Here is a 23,093-nt window from a genome sequence, read left to right on the forward strand (position 1 = left end):
CTGGCTGTTGATGGGACGTAAAACAAAAATAACGAAGAATAATCCGAAAGCAGTATACTTAGAATGTGTATAGGGTCCCAATTTCGGCGGTTTAAAACAAGTTTAGTTGTGATATTGTGTGCAGCTGTCAGGCGCGGGTATACGTAAACTGCAATAGATTTTAATTCTTGTCACGTGTCATAGCCAATGTTACGTTTGCTGTTGTTGTCTTCAAAATTGATTTGTATTTAATACATATTTTCAAAAGCTCTCTCTTTGTATATTGAACGTAGATTTCAACTGGAAATCTGGAAATGGAAAGTTATTGGGTAGTCTTATTGTTAACGGTTTGTCTAGAATATAAAATCTTATTTGTAAAGAAATCATTGTTGCTTATATTGCCATTCTTGTTGTCGTAACTAAAGTTCTATGAATGCTGAATTTGGAAAAGGACCCAAGGATTTTGAAACTTTTTGTTAATGCTACATCACAGTGATATCATAGATATTGTTTGAGTACCTGCAATGCTGTTGTTAAATGTCATGTTCTTGCAAGACTTTCGAAATCCTTGGTCAGAATACGTCCTTCTTTGTTATTATTAAACTTGTTTAAAGCATAAACACAGTGTTTTGTGATTCATTAAATGTTTTAAAATGTTCAACATCCAACGTTAATACATCAATGAATCCAAATTGCTATTACCCAGATGTATCATTTTGAATTATTAGTATTTGTTAAAAAAATCTTAAACAATATAACGACTTTATACTCGAATGGTTACTAGATTTTTTCAGACATGTTAAACATATATGTCATTTCAATCAAAAGTTTATTTTAAATCGAAATAGTAATTTGAAGTCCAGATGTCTGGTATTTATATAGGCGGAATTCTGGAAGAGAATAAAGTAAACAGCAACTTTATCCGAATTTATTCAAATGCATGCGGCGGGATTCCTGCATGGTTGTCAGTGTGGTGACCACCAACTAATGCTGGGAAGGAAGTGATAAATCTATCAAAATGACATGAACTTGACATGCTTGAATAGTTTAAATGAAAACTGCATACGAAATGGAATATGTGAAGCCATAAGAACACTGCCAGTAAGCATGCATTAGAAGACTTATAAATCTCCAGAAGGAGACATTCTTCTTTGATTCATCTTCTTGAATATGGTTTACTTAACAGGTAGTAGACACTTACCATGGTCAAATATTACTGCATATACGGTATATTTGTACAAAACGCTAAAGTCTCTTACATGATTTATTTTCTATTCATAATTATAAACATGTCTTAATACATACACCTCTTTTATCTGTTTATTCTAAAGACCTCATATGCATACAGCTGTTTGCTCTCATTGAAAAACCAAAAAATCACAAAACGTTCTAATGATAACGATTGTATCTTATATTTCCTAATACAGTGAGAAACCACATCAAATGACGTTATTATTCCGCCATATTTGCCGGTCTTTTTGATAGCGAAACTTTTCAGTTTAAACTTACATTTATCTACACACACACACACACACACACACACACACACACACACACACACACACACACACACACATATATATATATATGTATATGAAGGTGAACCCGTGCTTGTAATTTTAATCAATATACATTGTCGGAGAAACTTACTATTCTAAAGCTTGTCATGTGTGTAGATACTTTCAAAAAGTTTCTTTCTCAATTATTGTCATAGGACCCGATTAAAAAAGTACCGATGGTTAGTCAATCTTCGTTAAATATTTGTTTAGGTACACCTCGCTAAAGTTCACGCATCGGAAGCACCAGTAGACCTTTGAAATAGGTATATAGATCAAATATAAGATTGTAAACACATCTTGATGCTTCTAAATCTTACCTCACATTATGCTGTCCATTCATTTACATAGGTGTTTTTATTTATTTCTACTTACTGCTTGACAAAAACCATTTTTATCTCATGCAATTGAATCACTGAAATGTTTAAATTATCAACCATATATATAATAGTTTTTTCAAACCAATATTATGGCTTCCCAAACAAAATGGAAATACTGTTCTGTTAAAAAAATTGGAATATTTACACTCAATAAATAAAACATGAGTGAAACTCAAACAGATAGGAGGAGAAAAATACGTTTCTGGATTGATAAGAGGCTTATTATTCATCGGTGACACATGATTTCTATACTGAGATAAAATCATGATATGTTAGAAACATTAGAAAAGGCTAATTGACAATTATAGTTACTTCCATCAGGAGAAATGATAGAAAAGGTAGATATTTCATTTCTTTCAACTATGCTGTTTTGTATTGCGTGAAAATACTTTCAAACTCTAGAAGAGATAAACGGGGGAGGAACAAATTCTGATTGAAAATATCTTCGACAAGTTTGGTGAAAAGACCTTCCAACATACTACTAGCATACCTGAGGCTCTGTCTAGGCGAATGTTTTTTGCTTCTTTTTTATTTCATACAAGGCTGTATTTGGAGAGAAGCATATCAAACCAGGTCACAGAGACTGTGCAAAATACTTCAATTTCTTTTTCATTGGAATTTAGGTGCGATGAGATGACAGGTCAAATGATATGTTCAATAGTCCTTTGGTGTATTTGCTGCTCTGACATCCTCATTCTAAATGGCTGGCCTTGCAGTATAAGAATGAAGCAAGGGCCTACATCTACAGCAAAATTCCCGACAAAGGAGTCAAGGACTTCATTACAGTAAATTCGGGTCGTATGGAGACCAGTTTGATAGACATAAAGGTCTCTTTTCCCAGCAATGCCTATGATTCTGTTCACTATCACTGACCCACCGCCATATCGATAATTTTCCACATCATCTATTGCCTGGAACGTATCCCAGTATCTCAATACTCTAGAACTCTTAATGGTGAAATTAAGACAGAAATTTAAACTTGACAGTAAAAAATAAAGAAATAAAAACGCTTCGTTTCCAGAAGATTCCGAGTGATGTGAGCTTCGGCACAATATAATCGCACTCCTACATGGCGGGCAGTTAAGGGAACTAGTTTACAGGTACCAAAAGCATTTAGGAGGTCATTTTATAAATGTGGGACAGTCTGAAATCTACCTTTCATTTAACTGTTCAATTGTTTATATTTGTAGTGTATTTTATCAATAACATGAAAAGAATATTTATCCAATTGTTTTTCTTGTCATTTTCAAAAAACGCTTTATTTAGCTTGTCTTTACATTTGAAAGGGACGTAGATGTGGAAAATAATATTTCCTTCTTCCAACACACACACATATCCTCACAACCGCCAACACAATCGATGAACCTGATGTGACATTTACGACATTTTCAAGCCTAAGTAAAAAGTGGTACTAGTAGAAAGCGCATTTGTAGGGATTGGTGGAGGATATGTGTTGTTGCATCAAGGTATACTGATACGGTGTTATCGCATATCGTGTTGTTAGTGATGTTATAATTCTTTTAACTTTATCCAAATACCTCTCTTTGAAATTAACATTTCACCATGCTTCCAATTATTCCCTACTGTTACTCCAAATAATTGCGTCTAAACTTCTGGAAAACGCTGTTATAAATCATTGCAGATGACCTAAATACTACTTCTTTTCCGTTGTTTTCGTGTTCTTTCTCCACTTATAACTGACCTAGCTTCACACATTGCTTCTGGGAATTTTGGTGGGTTTTTTGTTTTTTATTTTAAGCTACAAAACTTCTTCCATTGACTTCGATGTGGCTTTTGAGAACTCTATGTCATGGTTGAAACTTCTTCTTTCCATATGAGGATGTCATCGATGAACTGATTGAAACAGGTCGCATAAACCTTATCCATCGTATATACCCGTCAGAATTTGAAGGACACTCTTCTACATCATCTGCTTACCTTGATCCGATCTTTTCCTGTGACGAAAATAAGAGATTACTTTCATTAAAGTTGTAAGATAAGGTTAATAAACGTTGGCAAACGTTCCATTTATTTCAATTGTAAATATGGAAATATAACATATATACTTAATATATACTTAATATATAACATAATATATATACAAATATATACACTATTTTGTCTACATCTTGGTGTATAGTCATAGATTGTTTGTGAGAAACGAAAAATAAATACACCCATCAGCACAGGAGGACCGGTGTCATCATTTCAAAATTAGAACATTATGGTAATATACCTATAAAAAACCCTAACCACACCTGTTGACGGTAAAAGTTCATATAAATTTGGGATGAGTATTACAAGCGTTATTTAAAACACAAATATAAACATTATTTTGTTCTTTTAAAACTACTGGACATTTTTTCTGCAGTTTTTTCTACCACGATGGAGCTATAACTAAATTACTGTCGATGTTTACAATTTATTCTGTATTAATGACATAAAAGCTTTACATTTTCATATTACTAATTAAAGTACACTAAATACTAAATATGACAACATTGTATATTTATGTTGGCATACAACTTCGAACCTCAGCGCACGTTCAAAAATGCATATGATAGAATTTACCATCTTGCCATCTTGTATCTTTTGATAAAGGGCATTGTGGTGTTGGTTAGTTAGCCCAGCGGTGTTGTAACGCACCCATATTTCAGGTTTCAATTCCACGATCGGAAGTTAGATCATGTGGGTTTTCAACAACAAGAACAATTTACATGAACTGATCTAACATGTTTCGCACGATAGAGCCCAACGCAGCGGTTTCCCCTGATTGTCATCGCTGCCTCGTATTAAGTATTATGCCATGAAAATAACAACAACCTCCATCGCCCCAAAGGTCACCAGCCCCATACAAAAATTTTAGCTTAGAGGAGATTGACTTCTTGATTTCTTTTATCTATAATATCTGACCATTTTAGACTGAAAATAAATTTTAAAAAAATTAATGGCAATGTCTTAATCCTAGTATACATCTTGTAGGAACTACTACTACTATCGAAGCGAATCACCATTACGACCAAAAGCCGACTTACGCGATGATCCACCAAATTTTGTTTAATAAAATCCCACCAAACTGTAAATGTGGATAGGGTTTAGTTCTACTAGACTATACTGTTTGAAATGATAGAACATTAGAACATCATTAACACAACAAAAGGATCTAGCGCCATTTAGTTGTACCGACAAAAACAAAGAAATACCGTCAGAACACCGGAAATTCACCTATCCTAATGGTTGATAGAGTTTTCAATGAAGTTATTGTGAATAAGATACATATTTGATAAAAGAATCTCACAGTGTGAACAAAATCTAAGACAACGCCTTAAACCAGTTACTGCTATAAATGTATAGATATAGGTTCGTTCTAGTTCTGTAATCACTGTAGCAATTTTATTTAGAGAGTTAGTAAAAGCGAAGTTAGTGCTATGTAGGTGAAATGTGTAGGCGTTAATATCTTTAACATCACTTTAACGTAAAAACATTTGCTATGTTTTGTCATGTGAATTCAAATGGAACCATACCTGTGTCTTCTAACGCCGAGAACAACATTTTGTTTGCCTCAGGTGAAGATGTAGGCATGCCTTCGCCTGCCACGCGGTGACCTTTTGAGCGGCACGAGCTGTGGAGCAGACGACACCTACTGCCAACTATGAAAATGGGCCTTCATCTGCAGCAATGAAAAGTTGAAGAGGCAGATTATAAAACGATACGATACTTATTTAAATGTAAGCATTAGGTTATTAAACAACTTGAAGGATTGAAGAAAGACAAATAAACCAATGATAGAAAATAGAAGGAATTCAATTAACTTTCTGTAAGGCAGAAAACATCTTCATTTCGTGATGAGTCTTTTCACTCTCATTTCTCAATTTTATCAATAGTTCCCAAGTCTTTGTATGATTGTGATTGTTAAATTTACATAGGAAACCATTAATTAACAAGATAACTTAATCTCAGTACATTAAGTTATATTGCCTTATGTACAGACGGATTTATTGTGATGATCATCCCAAATCTCTTGTGAAGACCATGATTCACCTAGCAACTGTAATGAATATTTTGCAAGGTTCCCGCTAGTTGTGCGGTATATACATATATCTTTGGAACAAGACACACACACACACATAAAACACAAATACACACATACACACCATCACACATTCACAAACCCTCAAATACACACCCACACTCACACACACACACACACACATAGATATATATACACGTTGGATTATGTCTACAGTGTTCATTTTCCACTTGTTAATCTTGTTTTCATTTGAAAACATCATATTTCCCACTTGGATTGGTTCAGATTTACATGAGACGGATAGATGTCGTCGATGAAACAGAAAATGTTTACTCTTACGGAACACCTGGCCTTATTCTCAGAAGTTTCCGTGTAATTTTTTCTTTTGTTCTTATTTTGCTCTCGATTCGTCAGTTTTGAGTTTTGATTAAGACTATGTTGATATGTCGGTGTTTTCTTTGATGTTTTAATCTGCTGTGTATAAGGAATATATCGCTTCCGCTTAAATTTATAGATCTAAATTCCTCACTCGTGCTGCTTTGAAAAGTTTTTTTTTTTTCGGAAACTGAATCCATAAACGACCGATGAGATTATCTGCTACACCCGAAAGGTCGCTTCACTTGTGCAGAGTTGATCTGAGGTAGGTAGCCCCGTTTTAATCGATATGAATCATAACGAATATCACAATGTGTGTATCATCCTTGTGATCGTGCAATACCCTCCCACAGACACGTTTACTTCACAACTCAACATCTTTGTGCAATAGCAATGTATATACATATTCAGTGGTAAGTTGATCGTCTGTCAGTTATTGAATGTTAAGTATGAGATTTATTAATATATGACGAAGCAATTTCATACCCAGGCGAATAAAGTAAGTCGATTTTTGTCGTTTAAGATATAATATATGTATATATATCCAAATTTACTTATCCAAATAAGAGTCGAGCGCGCGTCTCACTAGCTGATATCATTGCTATTTTTAATTTTCTGTGTTTAATTTATGGCAATGGTTTCAACAGGTGCTAAACCTTTACACAAAGGTCAATTACGATACCTGTAGCACGTGCCATATTTCTCCACTACTGATCATGTGTGACACGTATAGTTTACACTACCTTATATATGAAGTACGACTACACCGGTCGGATGACAAACATCAAACAAAAACTGTTTGAATATGAATGCTTGTGACAGGTGCTCATTAAAAGAAACTGAATCAGATTTTAAACTTTGAATATGTACCAGGGTTAGATAGTTCTGTACACATGTTTAGTATACACCTATATTTTTAACGATAAAAGACCAAAAAAGTTGTCGCCTATCCTCTTGACAGGTGCAAAATACCTGCTGTCAACGGGACAGGTGTATGTTAAACGTTTAAAATTGCGCAATATCTTTACATTTTAATAACTATATGATGATAGCTTAAGCTTGTAACTGGCTTAGCGTGTTAGACAACTGTCCTGATTTTACGGTATTTGTTTGAAAACGTGAATATGACTCCTGGAGTACAGGGGGCTAACTGTATCAGACCCTTGGCTAGATTTTGTTTATATATGTACATCATTTATGAACTGTATTTATTTCAACTTACATTAATCACTTCTGTTGGCCCTACTCGACGCAGGAGGCGTCTTATTGTGGGCGGACATCGACGTAGTCGGGCAGGTCACTCTATACCTTTCACGTCTGTACGGAGAATCGAACCCAGCTGTCTAGGTGAAAGGCAAGTGCGTTACCACAGCGCTATTCGACAAGCGGCATAGTGAGATATACTTCCTTTTAAAAATAATCAATATCTCATTTTAGTTTGTCACGTTTTGTCATCGTTGACACTATTTAGAATTGCTGTGATTTAATTTTAAAAATGAGAAATAACATTTCTTTTACAATGCGAATATGTCGACGTCCTTTCACGATGAATCGTATCTGTATTATAAAACATCTACAAATAATATAATAACGGTCTCAAAAATTTACATGTAAATACATATCCTTAGCGACTACCATTTCCCTGATATTCTCAATTAACAAGAAGTATAAGTTATTATTATCATTATTATCAACAAAACAAACTACACAAGACATTTATGCAATGGTTAAAGAGAGCACAATTGGCTCGAAATTTTAGTATCAAATATGCTTCAAAGGCAAATTGATAAACAAAACGTAGCTAAATAACTGTTTTGGTCCTTTGTGTGTTTATTCTGAAGCCTTCGCAAAACTTAAGAACCATAATTCTATGACCTTTGCAACATCAAGGATCGTCCAACAAGAAATCGTGACCAGTAAATTGCAAAGTAGCTTTTTATTTATTTTCTTTTAAGATGGTGTCTCATTACAACAAGAAATTGTTTCGACATGTCCATCGTATAAACTCAGCCGCTTAAAGGGATAATTTACATAGCAACAATACAGCCAACAGGGCCAGCGTTCAACTAAGTTGTATGATAATGGTAGGGGTTTTGAAAACCATGTTTTATTGTCGCCATTGTGATCTCATTTGGAGACAACTTTCAATATGCTATATGAAATCATAACATAAAATTTCCTGTTACATATCAATTGGATAAACTTTATCGAAACTCAAAAAGTTGACAATTGGAATGCTGTTATTCGTTATATAAAGATTACCAAGTTTACATGCTTATGACTATTATGTCTTGATATAATTGAAGTGTTATTGTAGCAATTACTAAATAAAGATTAAATTATACACAAATAGGAAATGTTATTAATGTTTAACTTTATAATTTATAGTTCACTGGCGCTGCCTTTGGCTTCGATCAACTTATTTAATTTGCTCACTGAAATATACATATCCGTTTACCGTATATAATTAATGTTTACAACCAAATGATAACAAAACATCTTCTATTTTTGAATACGTTCTGACAATTGGCCCCTACCTATTTTCAAATCTTATCATCCTTTGTTATATTTTGAACATAAGACGTTTGGTTCATTGAGTGCTTCAAAGAAACTTCATGATCAATGATAAAAATATATTCCAGTTCCGCCCATCCAGTAGACCATATATTGTGCATTGTGGGTTCACAGGTATAACAGGTATTGAGTCGCTGATCTTCGAAAGTAGTTCTCAGTATTTCGTGTTTGGATCTTTGTCAAAATCACACCGATATAAACATATTTAAATGTTGATAAAGGCTGCGTTCCAATAAAGGCGATGACCTTTAGATGATGCCACTGACCCATTGCGATTTAGAACGTACTACGCTTTATCGATCCAACGCTGATTGGTTCAATGCAAATATATTTACTTCTCATTATGAAAGACATTAAAACCTGTTTTGGATTAGATCTATTTAAAGGACTTGAGATGATGATTATATCTGTCACTGATTTTAAAACTGTATATTTCTCAACTTCTTGATATCACCAGCTTATCGATATTTTATTGACATGCCGTTGATTTATGTTTCTATTTTTGATTTTGTTCTTTTTACATTTTTTTATACAGTGTATCCAATTTTTTCAAATGGAAGGAGAAAGAAATAAGCTAACAAAGTAAGACTATATCCCTATTCGATTCTACATTATTAATATAGGATGGTAACCAAGACTTAAAAACTATATGCATTTTTAAAGATTATTTTGCAGTGATTTTCATAATCAAAGCGAAATTGACAAAAAACTATCATTATTATGTTTATGGTTTACTCTAAGTTAAAATCTATATATTCACGTGTTACATATCCTATATATTAAGTTCGTGTGTGTCTATTTGATGTTTTGAAGGTTTTCAATGAGATGTCTATCACTGAAGAAAACATTGTCAGCATATTGTGATTGTACCGTGCTTACATTGTTTGCCGTTAAGATATTGGAATTTATCAGTTTGGAACTAAGAGAAAGATCTTAAGTGATATATCACAACATGAAAATATGAACTACAGTAACATTTTTTTTTCAGCTTACTGCCTTTGATATTTTTTATCTAGATTCTGATGAGGCGATGACAAAACATGATATTTCAATACTCTCGGATTGTGGCATTCGTTACTAATGACATTTTTATAAACATTTGGTATGTGTTAATATGAAAACAGATGAATATCCTAACTTTAGTTTCGACGAACCAATATTTTCGGGCTTGTTCGTTTTTCGAGATTTAATTCATAGAATTCATTCAGATATTTTCATTATGAATGTCATACACTCACTTGCTTAGTATTTACATTTTTCTTATCACTACTACGCGACAACCTCCGGATATATAGGTGTTACCTAGTCATGCAACTAACTTTTTTCACCAATTGACCAACACTACGCCATACAACTAAATTCCGTGTCTATTAGTTGTAATCACGTGACTTGAGACATCTAGAATTTATTGCATGGGATGCATCACTTTCGTTAATAGCAGCAGACTGTACAAACGTTCCAACCATCCTCCCCAAATCCCAAGTATTTATCATCACACCAGGCCAATATGACGTCGATGTATTTTTGTTCCCATTGCGCAGGGGAGAGTTGTACCATATTTATACGTAGGTGTTTTAATTTCGCTCAGTTGCTTACCGGCAGTTCACAAACCTGTAACTGAACAAGAACTAGATTCGACACAGCTTGAGATCTGAGTGCCTGCCGTGGGCTCCACCAAAGATGGCCCACATTTTTCTTCATATACGGACACCATTTATAATACATGCAAGCGTTTGGACGGCCTACACTTCTTCGTTAACCCTACATTGACAAAGGTTATATAAGTAATTTTAATGATTTTAACTCATTTATCAGTTGATGTTTCATAAATCGTTTTTGGCACAGAAGGCCTGTGTGTGAGGAAAGCGAAAGGAAAATACCGACATTTCAATAAAATCATCATTTACACTCAGATAGATTTAATGTATTTATACAAAGGTGCCCCGGAAATATAAGCGCCTTATTCTTCATTGACGAAACTTGTTATAACTAAAATATATATCCAAGTAAGTATCAGCACATTCTCCAATAAGCACTAGATACTTAACAACAAGGCATAACAACGAGCATCAAACAAATATTACAAATACTACATTAGGAAATATTTTTCCAACGAATAGTTGCAACCATATAACCTTTATATTATCAGCTTTCGACATCCAGCAATTCCAGATATAAGGAATTATCCTTAGAATATTGATATGAAGGACACAGGGTGTTTACAATCTATAAATCGAAATTTCATAACAGTGCAATGACCATCACCTTCTTTTCTCTAATGATATCCTTGTTGAATGCGTTATAGGTACATACATGTTACATACATACATTTGAATAGCGTTGTTAACAGCTATATGTAGAAGAACTTTGATGGACATATATCACATACCTTGAAATATTCATCATATTCCTCAGTTATATCGAATGTGTGTCGTTGCTTAATAGCAAGTAGTTTATTGACCGCAATATGTACCTATTGAACTTTAAATCAAGGACACTGTAGTCACTATCTTTAAGTGTCTATTACCATTGTTATCTGCTAGCATGTAGCTTTGGTGTCGTAAATGAAGAGTTGAAGGTCAGGGTAGATAATGAAGATTTAAATACATATTTGAAGAAATTACTGCCATAAATATAGAATCTTACTACAAACTTAAATTCAAATTGCAAGGTCGAAGGCAACATTTTATCAAAAGTATTATTTCTTCTTAACAAGAAATTTATTTTAGAAATACCACTAACTGATGAATGTTTACAGCATGCATGGTCGATGGAAATGACGTTGAATGTTACCGTCTTGAAAAGTAATCAAATATCCGGTTTATGTGCTCTTGTAAAAGTTGATGACCTATGTATATCCATAGATTTGCCAGAAGACAGCAGGAAGGATACCACATGTGGTTTTCGAGCCAATTGTTTTTTGTTTCTATCTTGGTCCATGGATTTTTCCTTTTTAGGTGTCAGGTCTTTAAATCATTTTCCCAGGCTCATCCGCGATGAAATCTGGACAAACATTTCGAAATGTTTACATAAAACCCAAGACTAGCTGGTTTTCTTACGGAAATAAATTGATAGTTTTTCATGCAATTTCGTTTTTCTATTGCTTTTTGTTTATATAACGTCTGAATATAAACCATTCCCTAGAATGATAAGGATTATAATTTACCCTTGATGTTAAGATCTATTTTACGGTTTTCCATATAAACGTGTATTGCTTTTTATTCTATCAAGCGATACAGTAATGATTTGCTCCCACAAATAGCGTTAAGTTTGTGACATGCAGGACAGATATCATTTAAACGCCCACTTTTTGCCTGGGATATATCCCTTACATAAACTTATGTTAGATATGAAAACAATCTATTTTAAAACAGTTTTCTTTATATTTTAATGAATTGCTTTTCAATTTTGTAATGTATCTCAATGATAATATGAGGATAATGCATTATTCATTCATACCCCAACCACACACAATTTAAATGTATTTTGAACTATTTTTGCCGTTCCAATTACATCTGTATTATAAAGCACCTTTTACCGTATACACTATGGAATTAATCAGGACGACCAGGTACCTTAAATTATATTTTGAAGACGTTATACTTCAAGGGTTTAATTTCACATTCAACTCTCACAAATTAACCGACTACACCCTAAATTTCCATAAAGTATAATTTAACCTTTAAACCGATGTAACGCACTTTGACAAGCAGTGACCATTAAGCAATGGTAGCTGGAGAATTCTATTGATAGAATTTGAGATCGTAGATTTGATTATTGCTAATATTCATTGTTATATTGTACGCTGAAATATGTTTATCTCCACTTAGTTACACCACTTGTCGCTTGTTGACGTCACAAGATCAAATACGGAAATGTGATTTCAAGAACCATATGAATGTTTTCTGTTTCAAACTTAATCTAGTGTAAAAGACAAAAATATGAGAGAAGTTCTACCACACCCTATTTATCTATTCTTAAAAATCGTAATTGTTCTTTCTGTTACAAGTAACAGGACATTTGTTTAGGATTTTTTTTTATCTTACTCTCCAATCGTCCTTGTTTAAATTATAAAGCACGCACCCAAACTATCATATTGCCCGTTTAAATGGACTAGATGCACTCTGTTCAATAGAATCTTCAAAATAAACACTACACGTTTAAAAGTAATCCTTTTTAAAGTGGCTTCTGAATGGATATATTTTCACTCTTTCAATTTTAACCGTGAAATGATATAAGATAAAAACAAAACTCCGTGTAGATTTCTGGATATAAAGTTGTTCGTGTTAATTGGGGGCCTTAATTACTAAAGGTTAACTTATTACCTATTGTACTTTGACAGTGGGAACTTGTCTATCAGAGCCGATCAATCATATAATATCACAAGATATCACATTAGCATAGCCTTAATAAGACACCGGTTGTATCGTATCGCGGTTAATCGATATCATTGTTCTTTTTTCTATGTTTATTTTTGTTTTCAATGTATATCTACTTACATGACATATATATATACATACAACACACACATATATATATGTCTTCATATTAATAATTGTAATTCAATAAATTTCGAACAATATCCAAATTTGACCTCTATTCTCCCCTTTGTTTTGTTTTTGTGAAAATATGTAGAAAAACCTTTATGATGAGATTCTGGACCAATGTTTACTTTTGGAAGTTTATAATAATCTATTGTTGTTTCTTATCTTCTTATATATTAAGCATATGAGCTATGTCTGTCATTAATTATCGGACATGATTTATTCGACTCGAAACGTAATTAATATCTCGGACATTATAAATCATCCAAGGCGTTTGATTTGCACTCTAAAAGTATCGCATTTATTCACAGGCCTAATACGAGCACTTTTATACTGTTGAAGAATTTTCTCATTTTTTTTTTAAATACATATATATTCATTCTAATTAACTTCTTCAAATGTCTTTACAATTATTTAATCCATTTCCCTATGTTTCTTTTGATTTGCCATGATTTAATTTGGATAGTTCGATATGTTTTCTTTCCCTATCGGGATCTAATATCGTTATAAAGTATCCCGATTTTTTGTCAAAACATTGCTACAGCACATTGACATATATTTCAAAACAGTTCATAACTGTTTTCTTAGTAGGATTTATATTTTAAGATCAATTATATATCAAAAGGAATATCAATCAATTTTTTCGATACGCATGAAAATACATTACGGGTAGTATCAAAACCTACAATAATAACTTCATAGTTAAACAATGTAGTGATTCCGGTCGAAGTTGGTTTTAAAGTAAAAGAAAGTGGCCTTGTTGTTCAGTAAGGGTATATCGCACCTACTGAAATATAACTCGTCTATTAAGACCTAGAATCAGGACGGACATTTATAATGTTATGCACTAAAGTTAACCGGAAGCTGTCTAGATCTTATATCCAGATCGACTAATGTTAAGATGTCCTGGAATGTTTAATAAAAAAAGGATGGTACGTAATTTAACATTGTACATTACACACAACTTATCATTAAATAGACGCATGGATCTGTTCATGATGGATAGGACCCATTAAATGTCCTTTTCACTTGTTTAATATAGATCAACTCCCTTCAATCGTTTTGCAAGAAATGCACGGGCTATGTTACATAGAGTGCAAGCAGATCGATCAAATAAATCCATTAAGTGGAATTCGTTAAAATCGATTAACTGTTGCTATTTCTGGTAGCCACCTACAACAACTTTAGCATGAATTCTTTACTGGCGCGTGCGCTTTAAAGTTTTTGGAGGGTGTGTGTGAGTTCCTATTCACTATGATTTTTTTATCCTGTTAAAGTAGGCAAGCTTTAAGCAGAAGACACAGTTAAATTCAATTGAAACTTTTCATCAGTCAGTACAGTTAGATATATTTATAATGTATATATCAGTGAGGACCAACACTGTCGTTTGTAATATGCTCTAAGTACATTGCCTACTCGCAAGAGGTAGAAGTGTGAAGGGCCGCTGTATTCTCTCAATCAATGATTTTGGTTTATTTTGATTAGTTAACTTTTGTCATTTCAGTATGGATGCTTGGGATATGGACATTGGTGATTTTGAATGCGTTCGCGAGGGACATGCTAACTGTTGGCGCTTTTGCGCGATTTGAGACAGAGAGTGAGTTGCAATCTGTACTGTGGTGGAACATTGCACCAACCTTCCCTCGGTGAAGCGCTGCAGTTGCACCCTAATATCGACCAACACTATCACATAGGCGCTGTTCTCATGACAACAGATGGTAACTTTTGAAGTCGAAGAATGCTTCTACCAAATAAGACATTCTATCAAGCGGGAGTGTAGGGGGAAAAGGTACAGTTTCATCTGCGGAGTTATCATTGACAATTTAGTAGACATAATCATACAAACGGTCCGATGGAAGGGTTATGATTGACATTTAGTGTGTAGGTTTATTGAATGATGTGTGTATTTAAACGTTATTTGCTTAAATAATATTGTGATATCTTAATATGACTTTTGGTATTTAAAAACGCACTTGTTCGATTAATGATATATTTATGCAGAAAAAAATCGAAACAAACTATTTTTCAACGTATTATGTGATTTATAAACGATAGATTAGTTAATACAGATAGAACCTGGACTCAATATCGAAAAAACGACATAACAGGAACAAAGGAAAGAAACAAATCATGAGTCGTGATGGAGACAACATAAACCTAAGGTATTCTACTGATTATCATACAAAATCGCGTATACAAGGAAATTTTCTTATTAAAGTTAAAGATACATAAAGATTATATATAGATTTCAGACAACGTTTAAATCTAATTCCATAATAAATGTCAAAACTAGGTTTACTCTTTGTGAAAAATTGTACAAAAGACGCACAAAAGTAATAGCACCTTTCAATGCGACTTTAGAATGAGAACCAAATAATGAAGCAAACTGCATTATACATTTTCGCTCTTTTATCCTTCTAGGACCTGTCATTGACGCTAAGGGCCTAATAATTGAAAACTTAAGAGGCGACTGACGAAAGTAAAAAGTTATCAAAAACAAAATATGCCATAATCTAGATGTGGAGGTGTACTTGCCCCATATATCTATTGATTTTGTCATTTACATGTATCTAATAATATCGAAAGAACACACGAATTAAAATACGGCGGTTACTTGCCAGTTCAGGTGCACAGTGTATCGTCATATTTTTGATGTTGCATAAAAGAGTTTTGTGATGTAACGCCTGTATATTTCTAATAGCTATTGACCGAGTGAAATGACACTTTAACAGGTTGTGTATATATACGGTTCATCATTCCTATTAGTGTTACACCTGAGTTAATTGTTACCATAAATCTACACAAAACCTAGCAAATACATTAATGTGTCTGATACAGAAAATGACAATATCTTCGTGCAAGGGGTCGTCAACTAACGGACAATCTCATAACATATGGTTTCAGAAGATGCAGGTTGATGAAAATTATGTAGAAGTTTTACGGTCGTAAACATGATCTCATTGAGAAGTATTCTATTTCTTCGTGTGATCTGGCGCTGCATGTGTTTGATGCTTGTTTGCTTGCCTGTTTGTTCCGCTGTTGTAAACCTTGTTTTCATTTGAGAACTAGACATTACTTTCTAGAATTGACCAAGATTTACATAGCAGGTGTCGTCGATGAAGCAGAAGACGCTTACTCTTGCGAAACACCTGGTTTTATTATCATCGTATTTTCCTTGAATCTCCGTGTAAATCTTGCTTTTGTTCATATTTTGCCCTAGCTTTATTGAATGAGAGTTGGGATTATGACTATGTTCACATGTTTGTATTTTCTTTTTCAAATTTGTCAAATGTTCCATTTTAATGCATTAGTAACGGTATATACGTTAGAAATATGTATGACTTTAAACTACCACAAAAAAGTAAACCGATTTGGGTAAAGGTAAATGTATAAATCTTTGTCAATATTATTTTAAAATCTTGCAAGATTATTATAACTGACTCAAGCGGAAAAAATTAAACATAAGAGATACATCGTAGAGCTGATAAGATTCTGGGACAAGGTTTGTGTTGATTATCGATTACCTGTAGTCGACTAGACAAATAAGCACCGTCCACTGTCTAAATTAATCCCACCTATACATTCATCAAACTAAGGGATTGTAAGTACACTGTCGTGTGACAAGAAGTGATTTCACAGCTAGGAATTTCATAGTTTGTGTTTGTAAATATAAAATATACCTATTACCTATGGTACATGCTGTCACTATCAAAGAATATAATCAACAGAGGTCGAAATATTATCAAACATAAATTTGATAGAGAATGATATATTCACAACCTGTTTTGGCGGGAACGCTTATAATTCAGAGCAAAACCTGTCGTCTTCTGTTTTATCAGATGTATAAATAAGGCGTTCTACAGTGTTGGTTGGTGTCTTCGGCGAGAAAAATATGCGTAGGTATTAGATTTAATTTCATTACGAAACAATACTTGTTGGGTCTTAAAGATATGCGGCATACTGATTCAGTCAAAAGCTCATCTACACATAAGCTTTTTTTCATTTCTCTATAAACACGAAAGACGTACTTGGTTTTCAGCCTCCGGCAATGTAACCGGTCAATCTGATATTCAATCTGTTACAGACAACTATTCCTTTGATTGTGGCACTATTGAAAATTCTTTGTGATCTTTTTGTCAATTTTTTGTATGATTACCCACTCACGAAGCAAGATGTAATGAGTGTGAACATTAAGTATGATCTGTGACAGGATAACGTTGAAATATATCGTCTAAGCACCCATATAAGGTGTTTATATACGTGACTTTAAAAACAGAAAGCAATTTCCTTGTCATTCTAAATAACACTCCTGATTTTTGTCTTTGAATTGTTTGTGTTATTTCACACTCGTGGAAAAACCACAACACACATTTGAAGTTGTATTTATCGTCATTTTATAACCAATAAATGAAACAAAATGTTGCATGAAACAAATAAAAGAGATGCGTGGTTCGACGTCCCCTGTGTGCTTCTCAGGAAATTGTGAAACGGATCATTCCGTACTGACGCGATTGTGTGCTTTAGCAATACACTTCACCCCGATTGCTCTGGATTACATGCGACTGGTCTCCCGTATAATGTTCAGTCAGGTAGTCACCAGCTACTACTAGGAGACCAACCTGACAATTAACTTGCCTGTTCACGGGGCGATAAACACATCAAGCAATTTAGCATTCCGATAACGTATGTGTGCTGATGAAAATTTAATTAATATTGTATATTTTATATCTTATATATTTCATATATATATCGCTGACAGGTATCTATTTTCAGACGATCTGTTAAATCTGTTAGATCTTGCAAAAGGCCAAGTTGTGAAAAAATTCCACAGTAACTACCCTACACCTACTTACCCTACTTATCTTATTTACACAATATAAAGGTGTTTACATGTTGCAGCTAATTCTTTATTCACAAGCTTCTTACCAATGTCATATATTTCCTGAAAGTTGTAGCAGTTAACAAAAATACGTCTGAATGAAAAAGCAACACAGGAGAAGAAACTCATATAAATGATCGAATTTCTGGTTGACAATATTTCAGTGTGGTTGTTAGAACATATAAAAAAGGACCACTAGCATACCATTGTCATTACAACCTCGAGGCTGGATATGTCGCAGAGCAGACCATAACGACTTCGAGTTCTTCATTTTCTCTTTTAGATATATTGATGATGTGCTGTTTTCAAGTGACTAGGAATTTATTCACAATGTCCATCGTGAATAACCATTAGTCTTTAATTCTAAGGACACTGTCCAACTTTTCTGTAGCTTTCCAATCCTGTGGTGTGGATATGCAGTTGATTTGAAATTAAAGGACTTTTTCCAAACTCTCAACTTATATGCAAAATATCGACAAATAAACCCCAAAAACATATACTTTTATAGAGGAATTTTACGGGCCTCATAAATATTTCAATGGGCATTCAGAATTATTTCTTTATTTGGGAAATGTGAATTTGGTAATGTTTAATACTCGAACGTTTGACTGCAGGTCCCGTTGTTATCAATACGATTTTTCTTTCATTTATTCTATTATCATAAATTTATTATACAAATATAGTATCGATCTTCGTATGATCCGTAAAGTTCAGTTCCTCTGTGTACAATATCAATTTGAATTTTCTGTGACGAAAGCTTAGTGAGCTTATTCTTTTCACACTGTCAAAATATAAACATAATCATTCTATTATATTTACATTAAGTACATATTTGAATGTTTCTTTCTTCCTCGTTCTATATGTTCTATATCTTAACTTCAAACGATTTAATGATTGTCATGTCACTATATCAAATATTTATGTGCAAGAATGGACAATGATGAAATATGCATTTCCTTTATGTTAACTGTTCACCTCTTCTAATATGTTGACCTCGTATTCAATAAGTCTTTTAAGAGTACTTCGTGACAAAGGCACACGACAGACAGACAGATGGTCAGATAAAGAGACGACACTACAGTTACATATACCGCCGCTCTTTAAGCGTAAAATATAAGACACATAAGTCTATAATTTTTAACCTAGATTCAAAAGATTTGTCAGCTTTGCACAAGTTTTTTCTATGATCGTCCGTGAAGAAGGAAACAATTTGAAACTGTTTTGAACTTTTATATCATAATCTTACAAAATCATTCATTGTCGTATTTCAAATGAAGAAATCTTATGCACGTAATTTTGATTAGAAGATATATAAACAAATGTGTACATGTTTACATTATGAAATTTTAAGTTGCTGATTTCGTGTATAGAAGCATATCCTGTTACCTACAGCACACGAGAGCTATATTGTAGTATTCAAGGTTAGATTCGAGGGTGTGGCCAATAAGTATACGCTATCTCGACAAGCAGTGATTTAGGTCGAGATAAATTATTGTAATTCATCGAGTTATGGTAAAAGATAAAATTCCATCTGTTCATTTCCATACGTACCTTCATTAGTATATAAAGGAAGAAATTGTACATCATACGGTTGTAAATAACATGAATGGTTATAAAGCTATTACACATGGTATCGATTGCGTTCTATTGTACTCTCATTACAAACATAACTACAACTGGCCTTTAATGTTTTTCAGTTTTGATGCGTTTCACTAGGTATACTGTGAAATCGGTAAACAGAACTTTTAATAAACCTTCGTTCCAAGTTATGATATACAAGGATCATGTTTGAACGGGTTCACTAAGAGTATTTGATTATTGTCTTTTTTATGCAGGAGTTTAGGTTCACTATATGCTGTTATATAATACCAATCAGGATATAAATTCAAAAAGGTTACTTAACTTTCCATTAAAATCAAATTTCTAGCGTTTTATAAATTATAAATATTTAAAAGACCGTTTTATTGTAAAATTGCAATGGTCATTTATATAGAGAAAAAAAACATGTGTTTAAAGCCTGAAATCGGAAAAGTGTTCAATATCTTGATGTCAAAAGTTTTATAGGACTTAACATGCGATAACTTTCAATTTTTAGTTATATTGTGAAGGGCTTAAAATTTCATTGACCTATTTTGTCAAATTTATGAGGAAATAACGAAACATTGCCTATAACTACAATGAAAAATAACGTTTGGTTAGCACAAAGTGGCAAAATGTTCAGCATGGTAAGCGTTTCATTATTTGGGAAAAATTGAAAAATGATGAATATGCTATCTCGTGTTCGATATTTGTTAATTTACTGGTTGGTTCCGCAGTTGCCGACCTTATACCTTGTCCTGATTAGGGATCGTGACATTGCTTGCCTAGGTTGACCAAGATATATATAGCGTGGGTGGTCCATGAATCAGAAGACTCTTACAGAATACCTGGTCTTATTCTTCTTTCACTTCTTTTCACGAGTCTTCGTGTAAATCCTTCCTGTTTTGCCATAGTTTCACCGAATTTGTGTTTGCATTAGGAATTTTAAGAGGTAAAAACTCGGCATTTTCTTTGTTATTATTAAAATCGATATTTAATCTAATAAACATGGCAAACGCAAGATAAGACCCGAAGAAAAGACCAGAATTATTTGCTGAATGAGCAGTTTCAGTAGCTGTTGGTGTAAAATACCCTTAACATATTATTTAGTCATTTATTGGACGTTTTTAACCTGATTTAACTGACTTTATCGTCAGTTTTCTGAACAATTAAACAAACGATGTTTGATCAAATGCATCATGAAAACGCCAGAATGTGATGCAATGATTCATTCAGATGATAAACTGTATCTGTATGCGTCAATATTGAAAACCATTTTTCCTGTGTATATGTATTGTATTTTGATCTCAGTTATACAATGGATACGGATTAGGCCCATGTATTATGATTCAGAGTTTATGAGCCAATAAACTTAGTACCTTCCAGTATACAGTTAATGCTCCACAGAATGTTTTGGTAAATGGTATTAACCATCAAACCTTTTTTGTATTTGAGCATTATATGTTCATGTATACCATAAACTTACTGCATATCACTGAGTCACACTTCTTCCTCATGAGTAATGCATATTCAAATTTTATTCCTATTTAACAACTCTGAAATTCAAGTATAACTTAAAACTTCAAACGTTTTTTAAACTTGCTTTTTTAATATATAAACCAGGAAATCTGTTTAACAATGGGATTTTTGGTCCTGTCTGTTGATATCCAGGTTACTCAGAGCAGGACCGATCATCAAAGAAGAGGCTTATATCGGTGTAACAGAGCACGTGTAAGCACTGAGGGCACGTATCGAAACACTTTAAGTATCAAGGTGCGGCTGACTCGTTTCAAACATAAACCGATTTGGTATGATATGAATCAAAAGGGTCGTTTCAAAGTCTAAATTTCTCAGTATTATGATTTTTTTCCATCTTTTAGGCTAAGTGTATTTTCCAAATTACCGGAACATATATTACAATATTGATGATTTTTAAATCTTGGTTATAATCATTGCCTCTCCATTTAAAGTACGGATCAGAAAACCTGAAACTCATTGGACCATAACATTTGAGAAATTTTGAACTCTCAGACTAAAGTAGAAACAGAGAACATCTAGTTGATTATTAAATTTTAACCATATGTCTAATATTTGTTGATATCATTTCAAAGATCACTAGACAATACGCATTCATTTTCCAGTATATAATAAACAATTACACCTACATGAAAGACATGTATATCTAAAAACTGGACATATACTTTCAGATAATAGACATCTGTCCCTGGATATTTAACATTTACTTTCGTATACTACACATTGGCCCCTTTATGATAAACACATGATAAATATTTACCCCTCGCTTATAGACTTACATCTAAACGATATACATTTACCCCTAGATAATATATCTATATAGTATATATGTTTACCCTTAAATAACAGACATTTACTTAAATGGTATAAACGATTACTAGTAGATAATAATTATTTATTCCTAAATGTTATACATTTACTTTTATATGATATACATTTGCCCCTTGATAATAGATATTTACTTTCAGGTAATGACTATTTACCATTAGAAATGAGACATTTTCTTCAAGATAATATAAATTTTTCCTTAGATAATAGACGCGTGCGTCTAGATAATCTGTATTTACCCCCCTAGATACTAGACATTTATCCATATGTCCATGGTTTACTACTGTAACTGTTGGATACATGTGCAATGAAAATAAAAATGTGTAGTAACACATAGCCGATTGATATGTCTAGACCACAAGTTTAAAGGAGCATAAGTTTACATATAAGACAACTTTGCTAACATAATTATCTATACTGGACATTGATATTATGTCTGAGACAACATTCCTTGATGTAGACTGCTTATCTATTCTAGTTCATTTTTTTTACAAATCACAGCGATACGAAAGAAAAAATAGACCTACGTAGCGGCTTTCTTAATGACTTCACAGACAATAAACACTAACATCTAATAATAACACTTTATTACGAAACAATTGGTACACCTTATGTATAGTTTGCCAGACTCGTTTTAGGCTGGTCATAACGTCATGGTGTTATTTGTGTTAAATGTAGTTAAGTTAGTTTGTTTGTTTGTTTGCTAGGTTTATCGCACGTGAAAATCCAAGGTCATATTGAGGCGGCTGTCCTTGTAGTAAATGTCGTCAACCTCACCGAACAACATACTGGAGGCTCGTCGCATGATCTCCCGGCCAATTAGGATAAACCCCG

Source organism: Ylistrum balloti, unplaced genomic scaffold (genome assembly GCF_031769215.1).
Source record: "Ylistrum balloti isolate Yb309-2 unplaced genomic scaffold, AGI_CSIRO_Ybal_v1 Utg369936, whole genome shotgun sequence".
Lineage (NCBI taxonomy): Eukaryota > Metazoa > Mollusca > Bivalvia > Pectinida > Pectinidae > Ylistrum > Ylistrum balloti.